Genomic DNA, 7,323 nt, shown 5'->3' on the forward strand with positions numbered 1-7,323 from the left:
GAAAAGGGGAAGACCATTTAGTGCTAATTTGTGGTTTAACAAGAAATGTAGGGTGTTTAGAGGGAAGCTCACGGTAGCCTTAAAAGACGGGGATGCCCTAAGACTTCGAGGGGTCAGAAAGGATTACAAACAGGCTCGGATTAAAGCTAGGAAAGAGTGGGAGAAAAGGAGATGGCAAGATTTAGGGAAGGCTATCTTGCATCCCGATGGCAGGCTATTCTGGTTCCTTCTGTCCAAGGGCAAATTCGAGAATTCACCTCCTCTGGCCAACAATATCCCCCTTATTGAATGGCATAAAAATTTAAACGATGTGTATAACTGTGTTAATTTCCATCCTTGCTCATGTTTGCCCTGTGACATATGCCACCCTATCTGTAACCTCTCCTTCACCAATGAGGAAATGTTGTCATCTATAAATGCCATCATACCCGCAAAAGCCCCAGGCCTGGACGGTATTCCTGGCAATCTCTTTCGTGAGGATAGGGACAACTGGGCCCTATATTTTTTGACATTGGCTAATGATAATGATGGCGGGGGGTGGAGGGGTAATCCCTGAATCCTAGAAAGGGCCCGAAGTGATACCAATTTATAAGAAAGGGGATAGGTCGATACCCTCCAACTACCGGCCAATTAGCTTGATCAACTGTGCCCAAAAGGTCTTCTGCCGCTCACTTTTGACCAAAATCCAAGATTTGATGGATGAGAAGAATATCCTCTCTCCATTCCAGGCTGGCTTCCAGAGAAGGACCGGCACAATCAACCAGGTGTTTTGTCTTGTCACACTTTGTTGGAAAGTTGTTGTGTTGGGCAAAGGCAGTTTATATCTTGCCTTCATTGACCTAAAAACAGCCTTCAACCTCGTTCCTAGGGAGTTGCTGTGGCGGGTACTTAGAGATATGGGAATGACTTTGGCAATCCTAGATATCCCAATCCGGTTGCACGAGGACAATTTTGCCTGTGAAGGAACCAAGGACAGACTAATTCCCACATTGCTGTTCGCCGATGATACCTTGTTGATATCTAAAACACCTATGGGTCTCCGGAGATTGATAAATCAATTCAAAGCCTTTTGCACTTTTAACGTGATTGAATGATTTATGCTTTTATTTACTGTTATATATCATATTATGTATCATCATGTCTTGCCCTTATCCTGCCCTAGCCCCGCCCACTCGACACACCTCTAGCCCATTTTAATGAATACCTGCCAGTGGCGGTTTGTGTGCATGGGCGTCGGGGCTCGGCCCCTTTACTTCCACAGTAAAACAAAGCAAACATTATCATTATAATGTTAAATCTGTGTTTTATTTTATTTTTAGTTTAAAGAGCTTTATTAAAGTAATTAGAATAATGGGTACAATACACTACAAAGCATATAAAACAAGTTGCATTAATTGAACAACTGAATAAGTAAATTAGTGGAATAGATATCAAAAAACTATTATCATGAATCTAAAGATATGCCACAAAGAGAAGGTAGTAATAAACTTTGTACGAGAAAGAGTAAATAGCATTTTTAAATTTTGAATTTTACAGAACAAAGGAAAATCTAAAGAGGAAAGAGGAAAAGACAGAAAAGACAGAAAACGGAAAAAAACGAAATGGAAAGGAAGAAAAGTAAAGACAAAAGAAATAGTAGATAGGTTTTTATTAACACGCCTCAGACTTCACATCTTGCATAGATCTCTAAGCTTCTCTGAGGGGAATGATTGGTCAAGATCACTTTGTAAATGCCCATGTGATGATTTGTCGGCTCAGTCGTCCATACATGTCTTGTTTTTTTGCACTTTTTACATGATACCCAGAAAAAGATGGATTGTTCCAGTGTTAAAAAGTTTGGAACTAAGACAATGCCGCCCTGCATTCCTGACAATCTAGAAATTGGACAATATCTTTACTGTTGCTTCTGTTACTGCTTTTTTTAAAGCTGTTTTTAGATTCCGGAAATCAATTGTTATATGAATTTTAATATATACGTTTTTAATTACGTGTAATTTCTTTCATACTTTAAAATTTGGATATTGATTGTGATTTAATATTTGTACTTTTATGGTTAGTTATCTTTGCACAATAACCGAATAAAGTTCTTTGAATTGAATTGAAATAGTAGAAATAATACTATCTTTATCTAATATAACAGTAGAACAATAGTCTTATAATAATCACATTGGTATCCACAAATATAGTACTTAGGGCCCGATGTAGGTCGGTCGGTAACGGCCGAAAATCGGTATTTTCGGCCGTTACCGACCGGTATTCAGTAAACGGTATGTAGGGCCACATATTTTACAGAATCGGTAAATTTACCGATCGGTAAATTTACCGATTCTGTAAATAACCGAATCGGTATTTATACCTAATCGGTAATTTTGATATGTAGGTGGGACTCTTCTGAGTCCCACAACCCTTACCGAATCTGTATTTTACCATCAAATATATTTGATGGTAAAATACCGATTCCGGTGTGCATGCACATGTGTGCATGCACACCTGTGCCATATGACAGGCAGACCTGCCCTTAGGGCAGGTATGCCTGCCACATGGCCCCCGAATCTTTTTTGGGGGTGCTAGAGGGTGTCAAAGTGACACCCCCTGCACCCTTGTCAAAATCTGTATTTACCGATTCGGTAAATACCGACCGGTAATGCCCCATTCATTCCTAGGGGCTTCAAAGCCCCTAGGAATGAATGGGGCATTACCGGTCGGTATTTACCGAATCGGTAAATACAGATATTTACCGATTCGGTAAAAGGAACATCTGGATGTTCCTACATATCCACCCCTTAGATTTACCGATTTTTAATTACCGAATTGGTAAAATTCGGTAATTAAAAATCGGTAAATCTATTTTACCTACATCTGGGCCTAACTGTATAAGTGACATATCAAAGGAAATAGAATAAAAGAGAAACACTAGAGAAGAATAAAGTACTCATGGTGGTTGATAAACAAAGGAGCTATTTTGAGTACGCAAAGCCGAAGCAGATAAGTAGCTAGTAAGTGGAGACCAGAAGGCTTCTTTTCAAATAAGTTGTTGAGAAGTTTTGGAAAAAGGTCTGTCCAGTCTATGATGATAACAAAGAAGGTTCCACCAGGCTGAGAAGGAAACCTTAAAGCCACCCTTCCAATTAGAAGTAATTACCTGAAAAGCAATAGCAATCAACAAGTCCACAAATATACCCACTCTACAGAAACCAACCTATTCAGCAGAATTGTTCCCAGAAAATATGGAGCATATGTCAAAAGACAATGTAAGATTACAAATGGAGGAGATTGATTCACAAACCCGCTTCCAAAAACGGAAAAAAGGAATGCATAAAGGAGCCGGGAGTGGAGGGACATACCCAACAATTTGGGGATAGATGTGAACTATTCCTGGAGATTGATAATGGAGTTAAAAATAATCTATGATCAAAATAAAAAAGGGTCTTAGTGGTGCTAGAATTACAGGAGGTGTGATGTATGTGACCAAATGGAGTTCCAAGTATGAACGGAAAGGGTGCGCTGTAGATCACATTCACAAAAAAGCTCAACTTTACTTTTAGGGTGACTAGGAGTAGAAAAATGTAAGTATCTGTAAACTTGAGAGGCTTTAATGGAAGAGGAGATAGATAATGGTTCTAACAGAGGATCCTGAGAGGGAAGATGAGAGCTAGATAGTAGAGAAAATTGATCCGTTAAGAGCACTTGTAGAGACTCGTATCTGAGCAATGAAGATGTAGGTAGGTCAAATGCAGACTGAACCTCTTGAAGAGAAAGACAGAGAGAATCCTGAAATAATTGTTTAACTTAAAAAATCCCCTTGGCCACCCATGCTTTCCAAAAAATAGTATGATTAGATAATTTGATATTTTTGTTATGCCAAGTAGAAGAATCTAAAAATATCTGTAAGGGAGTATAAGATTTACATTTAATGGGAAGAAAATTTTTAATTAATTTTGAAATCGTTGGATAATAGAAAGAGCAAGGAGGATGAGTAAAATTTGCTAAGTGAGAAAAAGGAAAAGGAGAAATCTGAGATTTCTCCAACTTGTATCAAATAGAAGAAGAAACATCATCCAAAGGAGATATATATATATGGGTTAAGCAATCCCTTGCTGGTGCCCCCGCGGACATATCTCCTGGCAATGTTGGAGGAGGTGTGATTGGGGATATGGGAGACGTGGCCGCTGGCTGGAGGAAGAACTCGGAGCATGCAATTTTGACCCCATTACCGGATGACGACAAGAACAGTGCATTCTGGAACTTGGAGGCGCCATTGGTGTAAGGCGCGCCAGAACTAAGTCAGGTGTTGGAACATACTCACCTGGGGGTCAGCAGCTCATTAGTTAAGAGAGAGGGCGGGATCTTTAAATCGAGCTGTGACGCCCTGCTCTCACACAGACACGCAAGCGGCGCTGACGAGGCGGGATGCCGAAATGCATACGCCGCAAGAACGTTGTGCCTGTTCACCTCTGCAAGAGCGGCTAAATAAAGTCTCCCTATCTAATCCTCAAGTGGGTCTCGCTTCTTTCGTGTGGAGAAGGTGTTGGACATGTTAATGCGCGAGTGGCCAGTATCGCGCTGGAGACCCCCACACCACAATGCAGATCCGGTCTACATTGGTCACCGCTTTGAGTGGATTTCTCGCTTTCCAGGTTACTGGGATTACTGTGGTCCACCTCCAAAGGCCGGGAGTGACAGAGGCGATACAGCGGATTTATCTGCTAGATGGGTTAAGCAATCCCTTGCTGGTGTCCCCGCGGACATATCTTCTGGCAATGTTGGAGGAGGTGTGATTGGGGATATGGGAGACGTGGCCGCTGGCTGGAGGAAGAACTCGGAGCATGCAATTTTGACCCCATTACCGGTTGACGACAAGAACAGTGCATTCTGGAACTTGGAGGCGCCATTGGTGTAATGCGCGCCAGAACTAAGTCAGGTGTTGGAACATACTCACCTGGGGGTCAGCAGCTCATTAGTTAAGAGAGAGGGCGGGATATTTAAATCGAGCTGTGACGCCCTGCTCTCACACAGACACGCAAGCGGCGCTGACGAGGCGGGATGCCGAAATGCATACGCCGCAAGAACGTTGTGCCTGTTCACCTCTGCAAGAGCGGCTAAATAAAGTCTCCCTATCTAATCCTCAAGTGGGTCTCGCTTCTTTCGTGTGGAGAAGGTGTTGGACATGTTAATGCGCGAGTGGCCAGTATCGCGCTGGAGACCCCCACACCACAATGCAGATCCGGTTTACATTGGTCACCGCTTTGAGTGGATTTCTCGCTTTCCAGGTTACTGGGATTACTGTGGTCCACCTCCAAATGCCGGGAGTGACAGAGGCGTTACAGCGGATTTATCTGCTAGATGGGTTAAGCAATCCCTTGCTGGTGCCCCCGCGGACATATCTCCTGGCAATGTTGGAGGAGGTGTGATTGGGGATATGGGAGACGTGGCCGCTGGCTGGAGGAAGAACTCGGAGCATGCAATTTTGACCCCATTACCGGATGACGACAAGAACAGTGCATTCTGGAACTTGGAGGCGCCATTGGTGTAAGGCGCGCCAGAACTAAGTCAGGTGTTGGAACATACTCACCTGGGGGTCAGCAGCTCATTAGTTAAGAGAGAGGGCGGGATATTTAAATCAAGCTGTGACGCCCTGCTCTCACACAGACACGCAAGCGGCGCTGACGAGGCGGGATGCCGAAATGCATACGCCGCAAGAACGTTGTGCCTGTTCACCTCTGCAAGAGTGGCTAAATAAAGTCTCCCTATCTAATCCTCAAGTGGGTCTCGCTTCTTTCGTGTGGAGAAGGTGTTGGACATATATATATATATATATATATATATATATATATATATATATTAACATTTGGAGAATTAGAAAAGAAGAATGATATTGTCAAAAATTGGGAAAAAGAATGCCACCCTGATCTTTTGGGGCAGAGAGAAGGGCGAAGGAAATACGAGCCTTCTGGCCATACCAGAGAAATGTACTCATAGTTCCATTAAGTGTTTTAAAAAACTTCAATAGTATTTCAACTGGTAGCATAGATAAATAAAAATTAACAACGGGAAGCATCATCATTTTAATAGTGTTTAACCTACCCCACCACGACAAAAAGAGGGGGGACCATCTTCTTGCATATTCTTAACTTTGGATAAGACCTCTTCCAAATTAAAGTGAATCGTTCTAGCAAGGGTGGAAGTATATTTAATACCATGTAATAGTATTACTATTCCATTTAAAATCAATACCCGCAAACATGCTTTATAAACAATATTTGTTCAAAGGAAGCACCTTGAATTTAGAAAAATTCAATTAATACCCTGACAAGGCCGCATAATTAGAAAGAATTTCGGTAAAAGCAGGCATAGAAGTAGAGGGATCAGAAACATATAACATAATATCATCAGCATAAGCAGTAAACTTAAACTCTACAGACTGGTGCATGAAGCCACGGAATGTGGGGGAGTGTTGCAAGGAATGAAGAAAGGGTTCAAGAGAAAGGATAAAGAGTAATGGAGAGAGAGGACATCCCTGCTGGGTACCCCTCTGAAGAGGGAAATAAGAATATTGTGATCCATTAACGAAGTCTGACGTGGTCAGAGAAGAATATAATAAATTAATAAGGATTAGAATAGAAGGACCAAACCCATGCCATTTAAGGGCGTGCATCATAAAAAGCCAATGGACGCGGTCAAAAGCTTTTTCCGCATCCAGGGTTATGGCAGCTACAGGGGAAGAACTTTTAGCCGCAAGATGAATAATATTAAGGAAAGTTCTAGAATTATCAGAAATATTCCTTCCCTTAACAAAACCTGTCTGTTAAGATCCAACTAAATCAGAAAGGACCTGATTGATGCGAAGGGCTAATATCTTGGCAAAAAGCTTACAATCCAAATTCATCAAAGATATAGGACGGTAGTTGGCGCATCAGGATGGATCTTTATCTTTTTTAGGAATAAGACAAATAATGGCTTCAAGAAAAGAGCCTCGAGGTTCACCATGACGAACAAAATGTTGAAAAAGAGATAAACGATGAGGAGAAGAACTGAAGAAAAGCAGGAATAGAACTCAGCAGTGAAACCATCAGGACCAGGAGCCTTATCCTTAGGTAACATGGACAAAGCAGATTTAATCTCATAAAGAGAAATATCTCCTTCCAAAATTGAACAGTCAGGGAGAGGAGCGAGGAGGCAGTGAATCGAAAAAATAATCTAGATTTGCGTCAGACGGGGAAGTCTCAGGGGTATAAAGGTTCTTCATCTTTGAGGCGGGGAATGTCCCTGTCATCAATAATCTTGACTACTCTAGATCGTTGAGATTTAACTTTCAGGTAATTT

The sequence above is a fragment of the Lissotriton helveticus genome, chromosome 7 (assembly GCF_964261635.1).
Source record: "Lissotriton helveticus chromosome 7, aLisHel1.1, whole genome shotgun sequence".
In the NCBI taxonomy this organism is placed as follows: domain Eukaryota; kingdom Metazoa; phylum Chordata; class Amphibia; order Caudata; family Salamandridae; genus Lissotriton; species Lissotriton helveticus.